This window comes from Contarinia nasturtii, unplaced genomic scaffold, assembly GCF_009176525.2.
Source record: "Contarinia nasturtii isolate CC-2019 unplaced genomic scaffold, AAFC_CNas_1.1 Cnas_scaffold_1037, whole genome shotgun sequence".
Taxonomy (NCBI): domain Eukaryota; kingdom Metazoa; phylum Arthropoda; class Insecta; order Diptera; family Cecidomyiidae; genus Contarinia; species Contarinia nasturtii.
In genome coordinates, this window is record NW_022198383.1 from 3,542,417 (window position 1) to 3,567,962 (window position 25,546).

The following is a 25,546-nucleotide window of genomic DNA, read 5'->3' on the forward strand; positions in this document are numbered from 1 at the left end:
ATAAAAGAGATGATTGATCTGGGGTTTAAGAGAAAGTTTTATTCGTTTGTTATAAAACTGAATTTATGGTTTCGCTATAAAATGTCGGGCAACACACGCATACGTATATAGTTGAGCCAAAGAAACAGACGCACACACACACATATATACTGAACTCTGAGTAGCGGTGATGCACGTAAACACAACGCATTTAACGAGTAACACTGTAAAACGTAACGGTGTCTATCGTGCATCGTTTTCTATCGAACAATCATTAATAATAATCCCCAATGCTTGCCACTCATTCATCCGGCACATTCGATCCACTGAATTTGACATAACTCATGCATTATTCCGCGCTCATCAACTATCCACCATATACATACACCATTTTTGTATTTTTCCACTTTTCGATTCATGTTTTGTTATTCCTCATGTCTCTCTTTCTCTCACTATTTGTTTTTATTCCCTCCTGCATTTTGCAATGCAATCGGAAGTATTCTCATTCTCTTTTCCATTCATGTTGGAGTTTATCATTGGCAAAAATGCTTATCAATATGTGTGTGTGAGAGAGAGATGAGACAACCCCATGTTTTCTCCATTTAAAAATGCATCCGGCTTACTGCAAACATAAAAAAAAAACTACTTAAAACATACGCATCCACACGTAGATGATCGAAAAGAGTGCACAGATGCAATTCCAAACAAAAGTCTTCAATCAAAGTTTGAACTGTGTCGATGGATTTTAAACGATTTTCTGTAAATGTTTATACCCGTTTAACGGATCAAAATACCGTATCATTCCACTCATAATACTTGTAAAAAAATATCATGTAAATACACTTAAATTGGATTGAACTGAATGGAATGAAGCTGTTGTTCATTTGAATCGTGAAAAACTCATTACACATATTTGAATGGGATACAATTGAAAATGGAATGTAGCGAAATATTTATGGTGCTGCCAAAGTAGAGCTTTCCACTCAATCGATTTTCACTCAAAGGATTCAACTCATATTTACGAACAAACGTTCGGGAGTAGCGTTCGGGTGAGCCGACGTCAGAAAAACGGAAAATTGTAAGCGGCAACGCACACATAAGTTCGATGGCAAAAAAAGACAGACGTACGTTCGATGGATAGTGGAGTCTCATCACTGAACAAAAACATGAAATCAGCTAAAGAAATGCTGTAGCACAAATACACAACGGACACGCCGATGTGTATGAGGAAAAGTGTCTGCGAAAATTTGTTGATGGCATTGTGATGGGCATCAGTTCAAACGCAGAACGGAATACGAACGGTTCGCTTGCACAGTAACTCTTGAATATTTATTATCGACAACATTTTTGAGGTTCACTCGTAACGGACTATTTATTTTATATTCAATTTTCGTTGTAAACGAAATGGTTTTTGCTTGGTAGAATTTTTGTTTCTCTTTTCGATAAAATACTCATATTTCAAGAAAATTCTCTGTGCTATAGCTGAAAAGGACATGAAAAATAGAAGTGATTTAATAGTGTGCGATAATTAAAGAAACAAAAAAGGTGTGTTTTCTCATATATTGATAACGGTGCTATTTAGGAAACTTTCAAACAATTGCGCTTTGTGCGAAAGCAACGTATTCACTTTTGAATAATCCATTAGTGGTTTTCATTGTTCTCTTCTCGCAATTTCGACATCTCAATGGTGTAATCAATCAAATACAATGTAATGTGAAAATAATATTTCTACTTTGAAATGCAAAGAGATAGAGAGCACACAATGTGTTCTAATGTGAAAGGAAGTGAATGAATGGTAATGTGATCGGATATTCAATCAATTTATAAAATAACAAATCGAAACAAATAAACGAAATTAACAGAAAAAAATAAGAAATTTTTCATCCATCTTAGTCGGTAGCTATCGCATTATCATCGCGGCAAAAGTTCACGTTTTTCGTATGAAACGCACGTGCAAATTGAAATTGCCATTTTCGTCGTTCCATTTGAAATTCGATTGACATTGTGCATTTGGAATATAATTCAACGTGAAAAAAAAGCATAAAATAGAAAAACACTAAGAAATAAAAAAGAAAGAGAGAGAGAAAAAGCTCATCAACACGCATCTTGAGTTATTGGCATCGGGAAGCCGAAGGGCATTGAAACACATACATTTGATGAATGTACATTTGCTGCTTGGCAAATGACGAACTCATAAAAATAAAAACGTGCCAAAGAGACGTGATAAGTGAAACTGTGCAAATAGGTTGAAGAAAATAGAAGGAACACCATTCAATTCGATAGACACATTTCCTTAACAGAGTCAAGCAAACGCTGCTCATTTTGATATCATCTCATTGCATTATCTTAATCGACTCGTCAGCGAGTAAGTGAATGAAACAAAATACAATCGCTAAAATTCTAGTTCGAAAGCTATTCGGTGATCGTTGAGTTGTGCTTTCAGCAATAGACACCTTCAAGCCGATTTGTTTTGTTGTGCAGTGTAAACGGTTCGTGTGGAAAGTTATAGATCGAAAATTCAATTCTTTTCCACATAATTATTTGGCTAGACGACTAATTTACGACAGCATCGGGTGTAGTGTAACTTTGGAAATAGTTTTACGGGGAAAAAGTTCACTCTCAAATTGAAACAATTTTTTTCTGTGTATGTCGTTCGTATAATTGAATTGCGGCGGAAAAATTGTTGCAAAGCCAAAAAAACCGCTGTAAACAAAAATATTTCAACTAAAAATAGCATTAAACGAACAGCCAAGCATATATCGAAGTGAAAAAAAAAAACAACAAAATAATCGGCCGGCCATTTTCCCACTTGAATTCGAATCAATTTGTTTTGTGGCAACCGCTGAACAGAGAAGTGAGTGAAGAGAAACACAAAAAGCGAACCTGGTTTATGTGAATTGGATTCTTTCGTTTGTATACGTTCATTGTTGCGGTTTCAGTGTACATGTGTTTGGCTCATGCTCGAACTTTTTTCGGACTATTATCAAAACCTTGTTTCAATTTGCATTCACACAGTGTAAATATACTCAGTCTCTTTCACACACACTCGTGCGTGCAAACAATCGCATAAAATAACATTTTGTGAATAATTTTGCATGCGCACATTTCTCACCACAAAACCAAAAAAAAAAAATGCACAGACAGTGAAACAAAAAATTATTAAATTCGGAATTTCACTTCATGTTAATTGAAATAAATTCCATATTAATTTCATCGTTAGTCAGTGCTACAGTTCAATTGTCCGATCATTATTTAAAAAAAATTCGCGGTGAAAAGTTTTTTTTCAAAATACATTGAAAATCGGGTGTAATAATTGGGAGGCAATCATATATTTGAAAAGTATACTTTTTAAAAAAGACCGCCATAGAAAAAACACTGATACAAAGACCATAGAAAATATCAGCGATTCTGTGTTTCAATTGAACTAAAAACGAGAGCCAAAATAAACAGTAAGTTTTATTAATTTTATCTTCCATTTTTTTTATTCAAAGAACAAAGGAAATTATTCAAACGAAGTGAAAATATTTTTGTTCAAATAAAAAAATTAGCAAAAAGGATAAAAAAAATGTGCACATAAAAATGGTTCATATAAAATTGTGCCAAATGGCGATATTTGCCTTTTCTGGTGCGCATTCATCGAATTTATAGTCTGGGCATTAAAAGTCGATGGGATCAAAGGGCCATCATAATTCTTTTATTTTCGCTCGGTATATTTCGGTGTGTGTACATGCCACACCAATTGCATTGTTCCAAATTCAAAGCTCGAACTGTCCGTGTCAGGGTGGAGTGATCAAATGCGGCCACATAAATTTGCACAATGCACGCCCAACACAATTTATTGTTTTTCATTTTATCAAAAACGCTTTTCCTCTCGCTGCATTCAAACACACACACAAATTCAATGAATATGTGACGATATGGTCGTTCTCGTATTTTTTTTTCGCGTCAACTTTGTCTCTCTATTTTAAACATTATTTATTTAAATGTGTTTGTGAGCAATTTTTCCAGTTGAAATTTTGTCACGAATGTGTGTTCATTTTTGGTTAATAATTTTCGCTGACAATTTATGGCCAACAAGATAATTTTTTTGGTTTGCTCTTTTTTCTCTCTTTCATACATTCATGAAATTGATGCACAGACCGAGTTTTCAATTTTCGTTTATTTGTTTAGCAACAACTGATTAGCTATCAAATATATAATTAACAAAACAGCAACATTTCATTTAGAAATTTAAATGAAAAACTTATTTCGTTTCGGAAAAATTGAAATCAATATTCTAAAGTTGTATATATATTGTGTACGGAATATGAACCGTTGCCAATGTTTGTACAAATGTTTTGTTATGCGGACAGGTTCATGATACCCCCGGTAATTGAATTTTCATCTCACCAAATCTGGTTATAGAATCGTTAGCACGTATGGAAAATTTAATATTTGTTCACTTTTTCAGTCCCAGATATGCACTCACACACAGAGAGAGAGACATACATACACGGAAGCACATCCAAAATGAGGACGATTCAAAAAATATAATTCGGTGCTTCGTTTCTCGTTTCAAAAGCAAATACACGTGCTGCAGCATGGAAAATGACATGAAAAGCGAAACGAAAATTGAATTACCGATTTAATGTTTAATACTATATATTTTTTGGTATGAGTAAATAAACGAGTTAAATGAACGGCGTTAATCACAAATTATAAAGTGTCTACCAGTTTGAAAATCAGTTCCGTTGCAAACGTGGCTTTTTTTTCGCTGCGCTTATCTAATTGGATTTAAGTGAACCGGGTTGCGTCAATTAAACATAATTTTCCATGGACGTTTTTATTAAATCGTGATAGTTTTTTTTTATTTTAAAGTCGAATGGTCTATACAATTTGTAGCATGTAAAGCGCATAAGAATGAGGAAAACTCAATTTTTATATTTTACGAGAAAAAAAATGGAGAATAATATGATGCTTAATGAGTGATAACGCTAGAGATTCGATGGAAAAAATCTGCTCGTACGCACAACATTTTTCGCAACAAAATATGCAAAAATCTGAAAATTTTAATTTTCGCATTAAAATAATAGCTATATCTAACCAGAAACAAAATTAATTATGACATTGGTTTTCTTTATCGACAATCTCGGTTTCCAGCGTACACGAATGCTTGACGTGAATATTCCATCATTGAGATTACATTCAAGTAAATATGCATTGTCCATTTTTGGTTGAGTTAAGTACATATTAAATCTCATCTAAATTCATTAAAATGAATTTTGTTTTTGCATGTGTGTGCATTCAACAGGAAAATTATTTGTTGTCAGCTAATGTAACCAAGCGTCTTAACAACTTTTCGCATTCATAAATCTCTGCACTAAGCTATAGTAAAATCGTTATTTTCGCCGAAAACTTGTGCTGTCTACTGGATAGTTGGTATTTTGAGGTCATTATGTTTTGAGTAATGAAGCAATAATTCACTGATGTTTGTGTGTATGTGTGTACTTTGTCCGTATTTATGGATCAGTTTTAGCCGACTGATTTTGCAAACTATTTCCGACCCACACGATGATGGACGTGATATTAATAAATAAAAAATAACAATCATCCATTTTGTATTGCATCTATTATATGTGGATATTATCCCTTTTGTTGGATCGATAGCAAATTTCGTCGGATTTATTTGGCGAGAAATCAATAGACCAATTGAATTTACGATGGCGCGCATATTAATTTACAATCAATTTTATTGCTCGCACAAAATTTGATTGTGCCAAATTGAATTGCTGCTTTTAAATACAATTATTGAATTTGATAAACCATATTAAATATTTCAAGCAGCAAAATAACAACCATTTTTGATTGGATTTTTTTCATCTTTTATAATTTCCGCCGAAATCACAGAGCCGAAATCTGGCAAATACATGAATAATAAGCAAATGTATAATTTCAACTTTCCCACACGTACTAGATTATTTTTCGTCTTTTATGCTAGAATAAAACAAGCGCTTTACTAGTTTATTATGTTAAGCTGTAAAATATATCGTAATCCTTGGAGATTAACAAAATGAGTCAAAAGAGAGGTATATTACATTGGCGCTATTTAACTTGTATATTTTGATTATGTAACTAGAACTTTAAGCAAGAGAGAGAGAGAGAGAGAGAGAGAGAGAGAGAGAGAGAGAGAGAGGAAGAGGAAATGGAACAGAGAGAAAAAATAAAAGTTTTAATTCCATTTCTTTGATGCTTTTGAAGCATGACGAAGCTAAGAGAAAAAAAAATATATAAAGATAGGGAATCTAATGAAATCCAAAACAATGTTTTTCTAAACATTGTGATTGTTGCAAGGAAGTTGCTCATCATTGGAATGTGAATATTTTGTTGCAACTAAAAGGGAATTAAAAAAGAAAGCACAAATATTGCAACGGATTTGTGGATGGTGTACACATCGCACCAACGCCACCATCACACCGCATCCACTCACACACACATCCAATGCCAAAAAGTTCGTTCGAGGAAAATAGCAAAATGAGCAAATAATTATGTGTACTGTAAGCAGTTTTCATTTGCAAAGACATAGAATGAACGAAATAATAGGAACGTGCATGTTTTACTTTTAGCTTATTTTCGACGACCGAATTTTAAATCTTCTTATCACCCATTCTACTGTCTGTACACTTGTGTGTGTATATCTCAGTTCGGTGTCATATTTGTGCATGTTTAACGTGTTTCAACATTGAACAATGTTTCTTTCTCTGTGCCGTTCGTCGGTGGCAATGTCATTAGCAATACGTGTAACACATAGGAAAACTTGTTCGGGTTGAACTATGAAAACTTCAGCAGAATAGCGCCAGAGAACAAGAGGTGACACACACACTATGTGTGTTTATTTTCAGCATTCAACGATTACATTTATTGCACTATAATAAACTGCATGGCACAAAATACAAATACAGTACAACTAACTCTCTCTCCGGCACACAAATTCCCAGCTATAATCCCGAAAGAAAGAAGAATGCAAGCACAAATTGGGGAGTGAGAGAGAGAGAATGAGCGCGTATGTGTGTGTATAGACATGGTAACATTTTATGTGAATAAGTATAAATGACAGGGAAATGAATGAAAATTTTCGCCGAGTCAACGGAAAATTGGCAAAAATTCATGGTCCCAGCTTAAATACAATAAACTACATTTTCCATGGTTGACATTGTGGTTGCGGTTTTTATTTTAACTACCGTTTACCGCTTGCTTTTAGTGTCGATGCCGAGCCATTCAATGGCCAAATGCCATAAGGAAACCCACTTTATTGAGGTTACATGTTCAGCAAAACAAACGCAAATATAATTACGAAACTTTTTTTTTCTGTCTCTGATCTCTATCCGTCTCTTTCGGATCTCTTTTATGGCGTAACTCTCTTACACACTCGATCTTGTTTGCTCTTTTTCGGGACCCCCGTAATACTTTGGAAGTTGTTTCACCGTTTTTGTATTGTATGTATGTTGTTGGCGACTGTTATTGTCGTTGCCTTCATTTTTTATCATTTACAAACATTTTCGGTAGCTGCATCATTTAGCATTTTGTCCTTTTTAGTTTTGGTAATATGAAAAACCATACATTTTGTTATTTGCCATTGTCTTGCTTGTCCGCGCCTCTCTGCTCGCCCGCCTCTCGCTCACTTTCGAATATGAATGCAAAGACAAATGCCGGAATGTTCTCCGAGAGATCAGATGGTTACTGACCGAATTTTAAATAGAAAAAGTAGCAAATATTTTGGTATTTATGAGGTAAAAACTATTCAACAACGACCGAAACTAATTTTGTGTCTACACTCTTTAGACACATTTATGGACGATGGCCACTCCGTTCGATGTCATAATATTGTATGTATTCTATGTTGAATATGAGGACGATATTTAAATTTCTATTCAACAAATGATTTTAAATGAGAGAAAATCCACTAAAATGAGAGAAATCTCTGAAACGATCAAAACATCCTTGGATTTACGTAACGTCTATAGAAAATGTTTCATGTGAATGTTATTGACTCGCAAAATTCATAAATAATATTTTAAGCACGACAGCTATTTTAAAGTTAAGCCAAAGATCAAACAGAAATTATGTCGAAAAAGAAAGCAATAATTTTTTTTAATAAAGCTATTTCTCTTTCGGGCAAAATGTTTTCATCAAAATTTTCATCATCATCAATAGCAACAACAGCAAAAACATCAAACAAAAATAGTTTTTGCTGTTCCAGTATGTTTATGATGGGTTCCCCGCTGAGAGATGCTTCAATCTAAATAAATGTTGTTTAATTTAATTCGTAGCCATATCTTCGAGCTTAATACATCCGAAGTATAATATTGCATGTTTTGCCCCGAATACAAAGCGCAACGAAAAGAAAAGAAATCCAAACAATAAAGATGGCACTCCAGCAGTTTCAATTTAATTGAAAAGTTTTTGCTTCGTACAATTCTCTATGTACATTTTAATAGAAATATTTCATTATGGCGTTATGTCGGTTGGATTTGCCACTTAAGAAAGAGAGAGAGAGAGAGAGAGAGAGAGAGAGAGAGAGAGCGAGCTTATGATATTTCATTGCAAAAGTGTATATATGCGGATATGGCAGAGAATTTCAGTTCCTTGACTCGATTTGTATGTGAGTTTGTACCATTCTGCTCAACAGGTGGTGTCATTCGTTTTGTTTTCGCTTCGAAGTTTAGTCAAGATCAAAATCTTAACAAAACCAATTGAAAATATGACGACGCTCTTTGTACAATGCGATTTATTAAATTTTATTTACGGCACAAAAGTCATGATGTAAGCAATTCCAAAACTAACTATCTCTGCTTGCACCTCGCGAAAATTGAACAATGGAATCGTTTAAATTATACGCCCCCCGACATAATTATCATAATAATTAATTGCAAAAGTGTTCACAGCAAATTGCGAAAATAGAAATGGCGCACTCGTAAAACGGGAAACGAAAGAGACTTTAACAATCAAATAAGCAAATATTTGCATAAATAACAAAATGCGAACGGATTGCAAGCACAAAGACGATGACGGAGTAGACAATAATCGCCTTGATGATGACTTCCTTGAGACAGTGAATCGCTTCTTTTGTTCCATGGCCCGTGAAACTGATACGAACGACACCAAACCAAAAGTGTATGTGATCGCTGAGTTTCATCATAAATTATATGAAAATATTTACTTATTACATTGTTATCGTGGGGGTGGAAGGGCGATAGAGAGTGTACCGTGGAAGTGCATCATCAGCAATTGTTGATGTGCATGAAATATTTGTTCGATAAGCAAAGAGTAAATAATAACGTCGACAGCACAACACCGTCGACGAGAATAAGATGATAAAAGTGACGGATCTATAGCCTTTGTTGTGCCTCTGTTTCAATTCAACGGCTTTGCCAGTACAGTGCTGTTGACGTTTGGCATCGTGTTGATGATGCCATTTACGTGAGTTGACTTTACACTGTTCTAGCTTTTCAACTCTATTTCTCACTATCTAACCGCTTATGTTTGGCGCATCATTTTTTTATCAGACATATAGAGCAGCGCACAAAAAAAAATGTGAGCTCACAGAGAAAGAGAGCGACTGCGAGTGAGAGTAACCAAGCAACGATAACAAACAGGTTGCTATATAGGTTCCAACGGGTCGTAATATATACATGAATAAATTTGTGCGCATTTCGTCGCGTCATTTGTTTGCTTTGCCATCACACACATGTTTCATTCACATCCTCATCCTCGATGTCGCCGTCGACGACCAGCCACATCGAACGACTCGTGGCTGAACACGGTTTTCAATACAAGAGACAGGAGAAACAAAGAGGTAGACACCGAGTGAGTGAGTGTGTGTGAGAGAGAAGGAGAGAGAGGTGAAGAGGAAGAGAAAAGTAGCAAAAACGAATTTCGTTGCATATGAAAAGTGAGCAAACATGTAAATCAGATTTTTCCCTGAAATTGAAATTTCCGAAAGCGAAATTAAATCGGAAAAAGAACGTGCACATGGTAAATGTAAAAATCGAATTCGACAATATGCTCGACGATGCTTTATTTAGCCTTTGTTCATTTAGAATAAATGAAAAATGTGGAAATCGACGAGAGAGAGAGAAAAAAAGCCGGGGAAAACTCATGCATTTTCATTAGGTTTAACGATCACACCACTACCAAAATGAGTCAGCCACTTCTCTCTCTCTCTCTCTCTCGTTCGCATCCGAATGATGGACCAATGTAAAACGGAAAGCCAATCTACATGTGTGATTAGCAAAATATCGAGATTGCAGCGGTACCAGAAGTTGCGCGAGCAAAAAAAGCCAATGAAGACTAAAATAAAATGGAATATGTGTATATGTGTGTAAGGGGTCGACATTGCAACACGTACTATAGTTAAAATGGCTGATGAAAATTGCTTTTCTCACATTCGATTTTTCCTTCTGTTTTTTGCGGGTGGGGTCATGTCGGAAACAATCGATAAATTGAGTAAAACAGGATAAAGTGAATACATTCAACCAAATTGCCTACCGAAAATGAATTAACTGCCATCGAACAAATGTGTGATACTTAGTGTAAATGACTTCATTTGATCTTTCTGGTCATATTTTTTCATCGCTCCTAATTTAAGATAAATGAATTCAATTTTGTTGCAAACATGCGGCAGAGAGTAAATCTTGTTCGGGTTTGAATATTTCCAAATTAATTCAAACAGATTTTGTAATCTAAGCACAAGAATAGAGGTTTGCTCTCTTTCACAGAATGTGTTGAATGTGCTGTGAAAACATGTGCACTATAATTTATGTGCAATATCACGACAGTTAACCATATTAAAATAAAATTTAAATTCAAATTACCTCAGCAAATAAATCAAATCATATGAAGTTATGTATTCCATAAGCATAAGTCTCAGGTTGCCCGTCGCCCTCTCGCTCTCTCTCTCTCGTCGCCCCCTCCGTCTTCTATTTATCTCTCGCCATCTCTCTATCTCGTACGGTTTTGAATCGGGGCGATAAATGTATGTTGCTTCTAATAAATATAAATGTGAAGGATATGTATGCAATGATGAAAATGCCGTAAGACTGCCTCATATAACCGAATAAAAATAAATTATCTTCGCACATCCACAAAAGCTACTCGAGAGCGTTGTGTCTGGATGGATGTTTGTGTGTGTGTATGCGTACCATCATCACATTGCAAAAACGTATGCCAAAATTAAAGTGATGAACCTTATTTAAACGAGAGATGAACTAGAGTGTAACAAGAGAACAGTATCTATGATGATAAAAGATGATGCCTTGGCAACACTTACACACATGCCAAAGTCAAAAAGGGATAAAATAAAATTTGTGCATCGCATAAAACGAATAACATACTAAAATGGTAGAAGAAAGAGGAAAAAAAAAATCATCAGCACAAACAATCTTCTGAATGAATAAATTGAAAAATGAAATACAACGAATAAGGAAAAGCGCACCACCGAATACACAGTGTCGACACAAAAACAAACAGGAAATAAAGGCTGAGATTGCATGATGCTTTGACGATGGAAAATTCCAATGGCTAGATATACATCCCGTGTGTAAAAGTGTTGGCTGACTTGTCGGCTCATTTTGATGTAATCGAATAAGATGATTATAGTCAATTTTATGATTTGAAAATTTGTATGAAAACCAATCAACTTAGCTATAGTCGAATTAATTCATTTATACTTGACTGACTGCAAGTCGCTTTTTTTACACACGGGCATATATACATCACACTCATGGTCTAGCAACTCAAAATGTATTGCACAAAAGCTGTTAAACAATAACACCCTGAATTGAAAAAAATAGAGCACAAAGTTAGTCTTGGCGTGATGCATAAAAAAACAAAGACGTTTCCATAGAGAAACGATGACGAAATGATATTTGCAAAGAAAATATAGATGCGTTGTTCAAAGCATATCCGTTAAATTTCACATTTCACAGAGGCCTCATGGTGAAAATACTAGCAAATATAAACTCTTGTTTCTTCACACAATAAAGAAGAAGAAGAAGAAGAAGAAGAAGAAGAGAAATGGTCGAATAGGGATTCTTCGTAGATCTCTCGGCAATTGCGGTTCCGAAGCGAATAAAATAACATTTCTCTCTCGTTCATTCTATTTTGTTCGTTTGCTTGCTCGTTCGTCAGCATCAGTGTGAGGATAAACGAACGCATACACATTTCGCGCACACCAATTCAAATACAAACACATTGCAAATTCATGTTTTTCTTACTTTATGCGACTTTAATGCTAAGTAATATCGCTTGTGCAAACATATATTACCATTGCTCTATTTCATCTTCTTTAACATTGTTCGTGCTGTGCGGGTGCTCGGTTGTTAGTTGTGCGCTTCAATCACCAAAGGTCTTCGTGAGCAATTTCAACATAAATTTTGTGTGTTTTCCTTTTTGTTTTCTCATCTTGATTACTAATTCGGCCGTAAAAAAAAGAGATTGTTTGTTTATGTTTTGTATTGCTTGCATCGTACATTTCAATGTGCACCCGCTGCCTGTCAGTCAATTTAACCATGCATAGTTTCGTAAATTTTCATTGCTTTTCACGGTTTCTCGCTTTTTGTGATGGTACATACCCTCACTCTCGCTCTAATGACGAAACCAAATCATGATGATGTAGTGCGAAAGCATTTTTCAAGATTTTCCATTCACAACCACAAGAAAAAAAACAAACAAACACACACACACATATGGGTATGTACATAAAATCCCAAACAATCACTTCGCTGTGGAAGTTAATGCAAAGTTCGCTTTTGTGTTGCGAACTTGATGTATGAAAGTGGCTTAGATGTAAAAGTAGAAGAAGGAGAGAAAAAAGCGAATCCAACATGACTCAAAAGAATTTCGATGTGAAAATGAGTGTGAGAAAAGCATTCTTTGTTTATTATAGCTTTAAATGTTGAGATTTTCAACGATGCTGATTATTACTGTAAATTTACGTTTGGTTAAGCGCTGATTTTCATCTTCAACATTCCGGCATATTGGCAATGCCTTTGCCATCGCTTTCATCGTCGTCGCATCGTTGCCGACTGAGCTAAGCTCTAAATTCAAAACATGCATATAAATTCTGTGCTGAAAACCATAATCCAACACCGTCGGGCAAAGCTGAAACATTGCCATTTCTTCTAATAATAATGTAATACAATAAAATTATAACGACGTACTATATGTGTGTTAGATTTGTTTGAAAATCAACGCAACGCGTTCAACCAAAATGTGCGTGTATATAACCCCATTTACCAGTTAGAAACAAGAAAGGAGAACCAAAACAGGGACGGCTTTCTTTGTGTCTATGTTTCGCGCCTTTCAAATATGTTTCAGATATTTTGGTTTTGGCATGCATGCTTTTGCATTAAATGGCAATGTTAACGACACACAACCATTGAAACCGTAACATACCGATTTTATGTTGTTTATAACGTTAAAATCTCTTGCTCTCCGCTTATGAACAATGCCATCATAAGCACGACCGCCAAACGGTATCCGCGACCCGTTTGCGCTCATTCCAACAAATATGTGAGTTTTATTTTTATTCTTTTTGCGTCTGCCATGTCTCTTCTTGAGCGAATGATAGGTGTTTTAATGTTTGTCGCATGCATAAATTCGTTCCGCTTCAAAATTTATTCCATGTATTTATATGATCTATAAAATAATGGAATCACATCCTGTAGCATTTAAGATGCCATAGTTAGTTGATGGCGCGCAGTTTTTAATACTTCCTGCGGTTAATGTGTGGTGCGTGTGTGTGCTTTTTCTGTGTGATTTCATTTTATGTTCGTTTATGGATGCGACTATGAATTATGAACTTTGGTATGGCACAATGCTCTACAATTATGAAACGATATGCGCCGTAGGCTATGCATTGAAATTTAAATCTCCATTAGATTTACATTCCATTTTTTTGCAATGGGCCCCATTGTTCGCGAAACGATCTGCCGGCGAAAACATAAAAAACAATTGGCCAAAAATCAAATTTCAAGTCGATTTCACAACAAAAACAAATAGACAAATAGAACGGCAGCGAGATTTAGTAGTCAATATTTGTTTGGACAACAATGGACCAGCTGTTTTGTAGCCGTATCCGTTCGAAACTTTAATTTCTGTTCAATGAAATTGGTAGTGTGTTAAACTCACACACTTTTGAATGCGATACAGGAAAAAAATGCTTTTAAAACCGTATAAAAAGTGCTTATAAAACGGAAATTGTTTTCAAATTGCAGGCACTTAACCAAATTGAATCGAAAAACTGCACATTAAAATGGGTGCAAAAAAAAAAACTTCGAACTCAACGGTATTTTTTTTTTTTGGGGAACAATCGGCTTTTCTTTGGAGAATCCATAAAAACGCTCGAACGTTTTTTTTATAAACATAAAAATGATAGCCTGGGAATTGATGATGAATTCCCGGAAGTCTACCATCGCTTCAGTCATTTGTATGCAAATTCATTGATTTTCTCTCTTATTCGTTGTCATTAATTAATGAAAAAAAAAATATATTTATTCTCTTGGATCGTACTTTGTCACTGGAGTGCAATTGAAAATGCGTCATCTCTTCCAATTTGATGATGCAGATTTGCGTCCGCGAACATCGTTGTATTCCATATCATTGTCGAGTGAACGCACGGATAACATTTTATGATATCGCATTAGCGCTACGTTTATTGGTGTGCCGCAATTAAACTTAATGCGGTCATAAGATTTCTTCGTATATATATGTGTGTGTGTATTTTTTTATTGTTTTATGCTCAATGGAACTTAATGAAATGTTTGGCACACGGCATATGTTTTTCATTGAAATCCTGCCTTGCACCAACACCATTATTATCACTGGGGGTGAACAATAAAATGCGACGATATTGGATTTAATGAATTTAATTATTTCAACAATTAAACCACTTTCTGTTTCTTTTGTTCGGGCAAACCTATCTTTGTCATTGATTGTGTGCTCTGTTCGTCATAGCCCGTAACTTTCACCAGACACATTTGTGGCAACATTTCAATGCGACAGCAATACTCATGTATAATTTATTTAATAATGTGCAGTCGATATGAAATAAAATTGTTTTATTTTGTCTTTTCTTCATAGACATTCGACATTGTCATATGTACCGTTGTGCGAAGTACAATGCTCTAGTGAATTTTCATGTGTGTCTTTTGTTGTGCAACATATTTTTGGTTTATATGAGACTTTTACTGTGATAAATAGTATTTTATTTCATACTTATTATTCTTTGTTGCAACTTTTCTATTGTGTGTGTGTGTAAATCATTTTCAACTGAATAAGTCGTGTGTCGCAGCTACTTTTCCTGGGCAACACATACATGGAAATACATAGAGGGGAGAGAGTAAAAGTGAAACTAAAGTCGATCTATAGTTTGTTTATATGTTGTTCAGATTATTATGGGAGCACACATATTTCTGTTGAAATAATAATAATTGTGGTATGGTTAGATAAAGCTAAAATGACACCACTAGACGTGGACGCCAAACTATAAATTATTTCTTTTTTCTGTTTTGGGGCGTAATGTGTCCACATTTGGTAGCTGATGATAATAAATTATAACAAAAGCACAAAGAGACACACATTAATACACATCGACAGTCAAAAGAACTTTCAAATCCATTAAAATCCAAACGAATCACGCAAATCTTAACCAAAATGATGAAGACAGACGAAGAGAGAAAAAGATGAAGAAGAGAACTGGCCAAAAACCAAAAGAACATGTCAAACGCAACAGTATCCGCCGTTTCTCCTTTGTGCTCGGTGTTTTTTTTGGGGATGGGGTCCCGTTAATCTTTTGCGTGCGCGTTGTCTACATTTGTATATATGTTTTTATTGTGATTTCTATTTTGTCGATGCAAAGACGCGATTAAAGAAGTATTTAGAAAGACCGACAAGAGGCTCTGAAGTGGCAAAAATAGATATGTTTTTGTCGTCGCATGTGTACAAAATTTATCTTCCACTTTGATCGCACATCCATTTCGTGCGCTTATGTTCATGTTCACAAATCACAGATTATACCACACACACTCGCAGTCGCAGACCGTTTGTTCGTGATGTTTTTTTTGCTTGAATTAGCGAAGGGGAGTTTCTAGATTTTTTGACAAAACGAAAAAAAAATGCAACCCATTTCAAATGTAATCAACAAAATATATATTTAGACCAATCGTGTCGAGGTTTGATTGTTCGACTTTCATTCGAAATTAAATAACATTTCGAAAAAGCCTTAATTTGATTTGACTAAATGTGTGTATACATGCCGATTGCATGTAGACAAACAAAACGTAAAGCAATAATAATAATGAAATGTTTTGCAAGCAATTTACTCGAAATGAGAACAAACAAACAAAATTCGAAAAGTATAAATTGTGTTATGGAAGTTTGGCTTGTCTCACTTCAAAATCATGATACATTCCGAGAATGTCGATAATTTATTTATTTCCTAAACCTCTTTTTTTCGCTCATTTATTTCCCCACTCAATTTATTTGGCGATTTTTATTCTATTTTTGTTCGAATGAAAGTGTTGAGCTCTTCGTATTTATCAGTCTCTTTGGAGCAATGCGAGAATTGCTTTCAACTCTTCGTTTTGCCGGTTAATGCAATAATAACATTTGAGATTGGTTAGCATTTAACTTGAAAACCCCAAGAAAATGTTGGGAAAAAAAGGGTAAATCCGGTGAGCCAAAAACATATTCCCTTGAACCTACTTCAACGATGACGCACGCAATGGCAAAAAGACGTGGCAAAATCAACGACCCGCATCAAAAGCAATAATATTCAGTATTATGAGTACTATTACTGTTATTATTACATATGATTAGGATGAAAATTGTACACACACACACTCCAGAAATACGAATTCAGCAGAACGATTGGAGCGAGAATGGCTGAAAAAAAAAAAACAAAAATGCGTACATGCATGCGTGCGAATGTGTGTGTGGCGTATAAAATGATGATAAAATAACAATATTTCTGTAGTTATCATATGGGACACATTAGCATGCGTGCGTGGCACCGCGTGAATCTAATTTTCGGTGTGCTTAAGTAATTTATTTAACGCATCATCAACAGTTTTGCTCACTTGTACTCCAATCTCCGGTTCGTTTTTGTCTTTTGTTTTTGCTTTTATTTGAATTTGTCAGTTTGTGGCATCGGAAAAGGTTCGGTCTCTTTTTTCGCTCTCTCACTCTTTCCATGATTGTTGGCTTTTTATTTATTCCGTGTACGAACAATTTGCAACGTTTGCTGTCATTGCGAGAAATCTGCTTTGACACATTAGCAAGACATAAACTTAAATGGGAGACGGGGTGGCAGAGAAGAGAACGAAACAAAGAGTGAGTGTGTAGGCGATAACGAGAATGCGCTCGAATAACTAACTACTTTTCGCTGTGTTTGACTGTTGTGGCACTGTTCTGCGCGTGATAAATATATTGCTTTTGGTGAAAGCCTTTCACTGAAAGGATAAGGAAATATAGCTGTTTTCGTCATAAATTATGATCACTTTTTTGCTGTTGTCACGTTTTTCGCTGAAATCGTTTAATTTATATTAAATTCCGGTGAGAAAGCGAAGTGTGGCTTAGTTTCTAACTACGTTGGAATAATGGTCATTGTATAAAACGTGCCCGGGCATCATTGCATCACATCCGAGAAACGTAACTCATGTTTGTTTAATGAAGTAGGAGCCCAAGTTCTCCCCATCCAATATGCAATTTTGCCAGCAAACATGACCCAAAATTACAAACAATTCACATGTTTCATATAAATATATATTATTCCCATGCATGTTCAATAGTTGGTCCGATTTCGATAAGCTAAAATTGTCTAACAATCACATTTTTGCGAATGATTGATAGAAACCATCGGGAATTCGAAAAACATATTCCACATTTCGGCATATCTAAACGTAAAAAATAATTTGCGGAAATTGTTTTTATTTTCGATATATTCCGTTTCAGAAATCAATATTGTTTGTATTACCTCTACCAGACACTATCACGAACGGGAGAAATTCGTTTTGATCGCAAATTTATGCATATTTTTGCAATATGATACCCAAAGGCTTTGTCAAATGCACAAACACCAATGAAAGATACAAAAAACGAGAACTGTTTCCGTTTTCGCCACAATAAAGAAATGACTCAATGTGTGCTGCATTTAATTCGAGCGAAAACGATGCGAGAACGATGAACGCTGAAAATAAATTCAAACAAAAGTACACAGCATTTTACAGTTTATGCGACACAAGAGACTCTCTCTCTCTCTTTTTCGTCTGCATACAAAAATAAAACCCATGAAGTCATGGCGGATTTTCAATTCGATTTTCAACAAACATCGAGCAGGAAAAAAATTGTATATATTTATAGATATTTTTATTGATTTCTTTTTATTTGGAAATAAAATGATTGTGTTACCTCTATTTTCCTAGCTATTTTCCATTTAAATGACACTCGTTCGATTCAAATATTTGATATATGTGTTTTTTTGTCGCCGTACGAACGTCGATACACACCGAAAAAACAATAGATATCAGTATCCTGTTGGACCTGTACGGGAATACCCTTCAAAATCACAATTTGCTCGCCAGTTTTTTGTTGTGTGTGCTGCTCTGCAACAACGCTGTCGAATATATTTCAGCACAAAAACATATTTTTTTTTATGTGATGTGAAACTCCAATTTTTTACTTGACAGCGGTTAAATATCATGTCATCATAAAACCCTATTCTCTTTCCTCAACATTTTCATTTTTTTCGCTGCCGTCATTCCGTCAGTCTGTGATAATGATTTTGATTGAAATACGAGAAAGTTAAATCACATTAATAAATAAATATACGGAAAATACCGAAACGCGTATATTTCACGCTGTAAAAAGTTGATTTTTATTTTCCTCTTCCGAAAACAAATCAAAATGAATTTCATGTATAAATCATGATATTCAAATGTCAATTGAAAACGCTGTTAGACCATTAGTCGGAAATGCATCTGTGGCCTAAAAAGCCCCATTTCGGCCTTTACCGAAAAAGGTCAATGCTTTTTTTCCGTTCAATGGTTGGTATTTTCGGACTGCTTCAAACACATATTTCATCTACCACGATTGGAAATTACTTTATAATATAAATAAATGACTGCTGGGATCAGTTTTACAATAGCAATGCCAACAAAAAAAAATACCACCGGAAAGGAGCTCAAAACCAAAGATCACAATTTAACCTTCAAAGAAAAAATTCATAATAATATTCCGGTATTTTTATTCAATACATTTCAATTTTCATTATTATTGTGCGCTTGGTGCTCTGAAATGCGGTCACCATTCTTTTCAACCGCTTCAATTTACTCGAAACAACAACAAAAAAATCGAATTACAAAAACATTTTTGATGATTTTTTTTTTGTCCAAACTTTTTCTCACTGAAGTTGGCGATTCTTTTTTTTGGTCGCGGTATTCAGATGGGAGTAATAAACGCTACAATAATAATAACTAGCAGCAAAAAGCATCAAATTGTTGAAAAATTATGCGCAATTTATTTAATTTTTTTGTTGTTGGTTCGCGCCAAAAGCGACATTGATGTACTTTGCAGAGAGAATATGTGAGCATAAACGATGCGCGGATAATTCCTGTCTGGAGTGGAATGTGAAATGACAAAATATACGTGCTCAAACAAGCGATTACAGTTGCGTGGCATTTTTTTCGGTGGCCCCCATTTATACACACACACACACAAAATTTATTGTTATCCACTTGATGGCGTGAATTGTTCAAAAGACACATACTTGTGGCAGAGTGCGTGTGATTCGGAAACGATTTGCGCACAGTTCCAGAACCATTCTCATTTACGATGATGATAACACGTATATAACATAACAATGACACCGAAATATATACACGCATAAATGTGAAAATAGATAAAATTATAGAAAATGTAAAACATGGAAAAAAATTATGTTTTTCGATGCTACTTCACATAGAAGTAAATCAAAGCACCGGTCACGCTGTTGTGGATTGTTGCGCATGGAAAAGTTTAATGGAATTTTTGTGCAAATTCACTTGAAAAGTCGGTTGACATTTTTTCTGTAATGAAAACTCTTTAGCAGCAAGTTTTTCAAAAATGACAATAAAATTTTTGAGCCACTGTTGTTATGCTGAAACAAAAATACAGCTTCGGTTTTTTTTGGCTTCCTCTTCCTTCCAGGTATTACATTCATTAAAACGATAACAAAACGTTTGAGTTCGGTTCTTTGTTCGGACCCATGTTTTGCCTGCCGATTACTTTGTCCGCATTCTCTCCCCCATACTTGACTAATTTTATTTTAAATCCTCATTTAAGCATAGCATTTTCGGAACAAACATTTTACATGCTGAAATAGATGTAATATCGTGTTACTTTCAATCCCAGCCCAAATGCCCAAAATTATAATCAAATCAATTTATGTGCACGCAATATTTTTCTCTCTGTGTCGCTTAGTTCAAATGTATGCGAATGGTATAAGGAAGAGAACGAAAATTATTATCGTTTAGGAATGGAGTCTTGGTGAGAGCCGTTTCGTGTCACAATGGTTACGGAATAGAACAATTTTTTTTTCGTGTGCTTTTTATATTTACTGAAAATTTTCCGAAAATTTTCCTTTTGATGAGTAATTGGATTCAAATTTCATCTGGATAAATTTAGACTCGTACGTCATTCAACAATATTTCCATCGTTCATACCTAGCACTTTTGTATGGCGAAATGTAATCTTATTTGCCATCATTTCCTTTGTGCTCATCGTTTCATTGGCGTTATTTTTTGTTCGATTGTTTCACAAGATGTATGTGTGTGCGCTAAACAATCTCTTTGGAAGTTTTAGGAAAAATTCTGAATCTATTGTGTATCGTGTGTCTATTTTGCCATCGATCGCTTTGTTATATGTATCGAAAATGATGCGAGTAAAGACGAAACACACATACACATCTCAGCATCATTGATTGTCATCTTCCCATTAGATTATCGAAACCAGGACGAAATAAACAATGAAAATACATTTCATATGAAATAAAAAAAGGGACCAAATAGTTCCGTTTGATATGCTGCACGTACGTTTTTGACTACAACATGTTTCCATCGAAAAAACGATGGAAATAGCATTAGAGAGAGAGAAAAGAAGGAAAAAAATCTCTGTCTGATTCATGTGTCACATTTTGTGCAGCTTTTATTTACTCCGAAGTATGTTTTTTGTCGTTAAATTTTCGGGCGAATCGAACCAAAGCAAAAGGCACATGGAGAAAAACGTACAAAACAAAAGGAACCAAGCTACAAAAAACACACACACATACACAAAAACAAAAAGAAAATAAGTTCTGCCATGAGAGAAAATGTAGAAAAAAGTGCTTTTTATGTGAATTCCCATTGGACATAAAATCGTATGTGGAAACAAAGGAGCGCACTCAAGAAGAAAACAAAAAGTTAAACAAGATCGTCAAATGCGTGCATTTTACCAAATTTTCGCTCGTTACTATCGTTCGATATTGTCGTTTAACGAACGCTTACAGCCACTCACTCATATGCTATATGCTACATTGTTCTCGTTTACACCATCGAAGCGGCGGAGAAGAGTTTTCACTCATGGCGGTGAACGAGAAAGAGAAAGATGGACTTGATCTTTCTCCATATCGAATGTTTTCAAGCAATAAAAATCCAATAAGAAACCTATCACAAATCATCAAATTTATAATATAATTTGAGAATAAATACCATAAGCGAGCGCAGCTCGCATGTAAAGAATGTGTTGGAAAATGAGTCGAAGCATCAAAAAGTAATAAAAAAGCGATTTTGTTTTGCTTGCCTCTTTCTCTTCTTTTACGGTGTGTGTTTTTCTTCTTCTTCCCTTTTTTTTTGTCATTCAGAATGAAAAAGCGTTCAACGCAGAAATCATTTTCGTTGCGATACGTTTTTTTTTCTTTCCACATCGTCGTCGTTTCAAAATCTTGTTATAATGGCCATGTGTTGGATTCCTAATAATAATAAGACACCCAACCAACCAAATACACACCCAGCAAATGGGAGAGCAGAGCATTGCTCAAATTCATTTTGTTCGCTGAAAAACTTTGCAAACGTTTCGTTGAAATATTGAAAGAATATCCATCGATACGCTTGAAGGGAAAATGTATCAAAAGCAAGGATTACTCTTGGTCTCGAGCAAACAGAGCATGTTACTTTGCGAAGAAATTTACACACATACACCGTAATACGCATTAAAATGGTAAATTAAATATGCAAAAAAATGTGTGACAGCAAAAGAAAGTAAACGCATTCGCGTGGGTTGCTGAATTAAGCAAAAAAAAAAAAAAACGAAATAGAAAAATGTTCTATGTTAACCATAAGCAAAAAGAACCATTTTGAAATCATCGACATTTTGAGTCAACGACTCAAATATTAACACTTTTCTTCCATTCATGCCCACCCCCTTCTCTTTCGCTTACATTTTTCTCTGGTTCGACAGAGCGAATCTCGCTTTAAAAAACGCAAATAGTTCACTGTTCCAGAGTAATTCACTCTGTCTTTTCCCCCACATTGCTTGTCTCTGTGCCAACTATTATCGTCACGTATGAGATTCACAAGCCCCACAACAATGAACTATATATATATGCTTGGCAGACAGAAAAACGTCGAATGACAACACTGAAATATGACGAAAGAAAGATCGTAACATTGTGTTTAATGTTCCCGTTTAGCATGTTAGTTGCTCTATTAAAATTCGTCGAATGTGCACTCAGTTTCCATTTTTATGCTCCCCCAATGCAATCACTTTCTTCTTCCCCCCTCTCTTTCGCTCTCCCACGAAAAAAAATACTGTCGGGAGCGAACGAATAAAAAAAAGTAATACCAAAATGCTTCAGAAAAATGGATTCAACACCATTTACTGTTTGGAGCTGAAACGAGACTGGAGCATGAAAATGTGCACTGAATCGAAAACTATTAATATAAAAGGACATTTGTTCGGTTTCAAGTGCTAGTGTGGCTGCTGCTGTTGCTGTTGCTGATACGATGTTCCACGACCGGTTCACTCTGATATTTGAATATTTGAATTTAAAACCAATTTGACACTGGATATTCGATTTTATTGAACTTGAACATGTTCATGCACTCCATCACCATCATCGTTCACATTACTATTTGCCAATAAATGCATTGCGATGCCATGTGATATTGCCCGTACGACACAATACACGCACACATACTCAAGATTTTTATATACTAAAATTGTGTTCAATTTTGTTCAAGCTGATCAAAATAATACGATGCGAACAAAGAAATGGGATATTTTTTTCTCGAAGCGAGAATGAGTTAGAGAAACGTGAAACGTATCGGTTTACACATGCTTTTACTGCATTCTTCTTTTTTTCAATGTTGTGTAAGCAGTATGCACGATGCATGCCATGAACTAAATCTCAGTTCAACACAATTTGTTTGAAACACAAACTGAAAATTACACCGTGAGCAAGAAGAATAAATAAAGGGAAAATTAAACGAAGCAAATGGCTTTGGGTGTCTTTTTGTTAGTACAGGTACTTTAACCCTTTGAGGTATAGGTCATGTTATCAAAGACATAACATACGGTGACATTCTTCGAAGATGCTTTGCGATAAGAAATTCCAATTGAAATTCGCTCTGTCTTTGCTTCCCTTCTTTCTTTCTAAAATGGAACAAGGAAGAAAAAGCCACGAACTTTTTCACCAAAATGAAGTCAGGGCGAGTAAAGGTTATATATAAAAACAAAGACACTGAATTTGTGAGAAACTTTTCGTGGTTTTTTTTTTTTGGTCAAGAGTGTAAGAGAGACAGAGTGAAAACATGCAATGGCGGTTGATGAAGTGCACCTAAAATTGTAAATTGTTTTACAAAACCATGTCTATGGCCAAACGTTCAAATACTTTCTTCTCACAAACTACATCCATTAAAAGTTGTATACCATAATACGGGATTCGGTTAAATTTGCTCATGTTCATTATCTTCTGGTTGAAAGGAGAACTTTTCTTTATGAGAAACCCCAGGTCTTAAAATCTCTTACAAGCCCTGTTCTCTGTCCACAACATTTCTTCGAAAGAAAAAAAAAACCGGAAAAATTCCTGTTTTCTCTTCGAGAAAAAAAAAGGAACGAAAAATAAGTAGCCAGGTTTTATGGCTCCAGTAAAATGATGTTGGATAAAAAAAAACGTAGGAAAATCATTGTATTGACAACAAAATTCTAAAGAAAAAAAGCGTGTTTTTTCTCGAGCATTAAATATTGTTCGACGGGAGATTTTTTTTCATTGGCGTGCAATATTGTGCGCTTTGCTTACCTCAGCCAAGATCGACATCATAAAACCGCACATATTTACCGAATTGAACATCATACATATGAGAAAAACCAACGTCGCCACAATAGACGATAAACATATCTGCAAATATGGAATCGAAAAAGAAGAAGAGAAGAAAAAGAAATCTGAAAAAAGCGTTTATGTTTTCTTTTTCTTTACTGAAAGGATTGAAATGTTTACATCTTTTGGCTTGCAGACGTTGGCCATATTCTCTATCTAGATCTACAGCGAGTACACGTGAACGACAGCTAGTAATCGCAAAACCACACACAATACGATATGATATTTTTGCGTTTTGTCCTCAATACACATGTTTTTTTTATCTCTTTGGTATATTCGATTTTTTTTGCCGTACTTCTTGCGCCGCTATCGAAATCACTCGAGGGTAAGATTTAATAGGTTTTTGTTTTGCATCAGGTTTCGATGTCTCTACTTTATGTCTTTCTCTTTTTTCGCTACAAAGTCAGCATGTGCATGATAAGACATTTTTTTCTGCTTGCTTGTTTCTCTCTTTTATTTCGAATTATTTTGTGGCCTGCATCGAGACACTTTTCTCTATTGAGATCATCATAAGCTCTACCGACGCTAGACACACGCACACACCGCATTGAAGAATAGATGAAAAAAACCTGTTTGAATTAAATGGGGAAAAAATGAGACTCGTTAGTGTTGCATCACAAGTGTTATCAAACGATTCGCTAGTGAAAATTGCAGACGAACCGAACATTGTCACTTCAATTCAATGGAATTGTAAGTGCAAGTGTGGGAGACTAAATGCTCATTTGATACAATTGCGCCCATTCACATGATGAAACCGCAACAACACCCGATTTTGTTGGCATCGCACTATTCAAACACAGATACCCAACACATCGTTGTCGCATTCGAAATTCACAAACACACAAAAACAAATAGAACAAACAATTTGAGAGCAGGTAGAAAAGAGAAAATGATTACGAATGCGATTTAAGAAGTTCTCATTTGACGGCATTTTAAAACGTTTTCTCATTTCGTCTGGGAACTGATGACGCATTGAGACGCGACTAGAGAGATTGAGATAGAGAAAAAGAGAGTTCTTTTGTTTGTTGCGTGCAGGCAAAAAACAAACGATACAAAAGTGGCAACAATAACAATGAAATCACCGGAGGCAATTGAAATGAAAGAGTTCACGTGTAATTGTTTGCGACAGCACCACAGATGCAT

General features: G+C 35.1%; 1 protein-coding gene across 3 annotated transcripts in view; it reads left to right on the forward strand.

Annotated features, from left to right (window-relative positions):
• The first annotated feature begins 1,273 nt into the window (after positions 1-1,273).
• LOC116344503 (teneurin-a) overlaps positions 1,274-25,546 on the forward strand; it is a 383,641-nt gene continuing 359,368 nt past the window's right edge. For all 3 annotated transcript variants that reach the window (XM_031773083.1, XM_031773085.1, XM_031773084.1), the window contains exon 1: positions 1,274-3,428. The gene's annotated coding sequence lies outside the window, so the exon portion shown is untranslated. The remainder of the gene's footprint in view (positions 3,429-25,546) is intronic.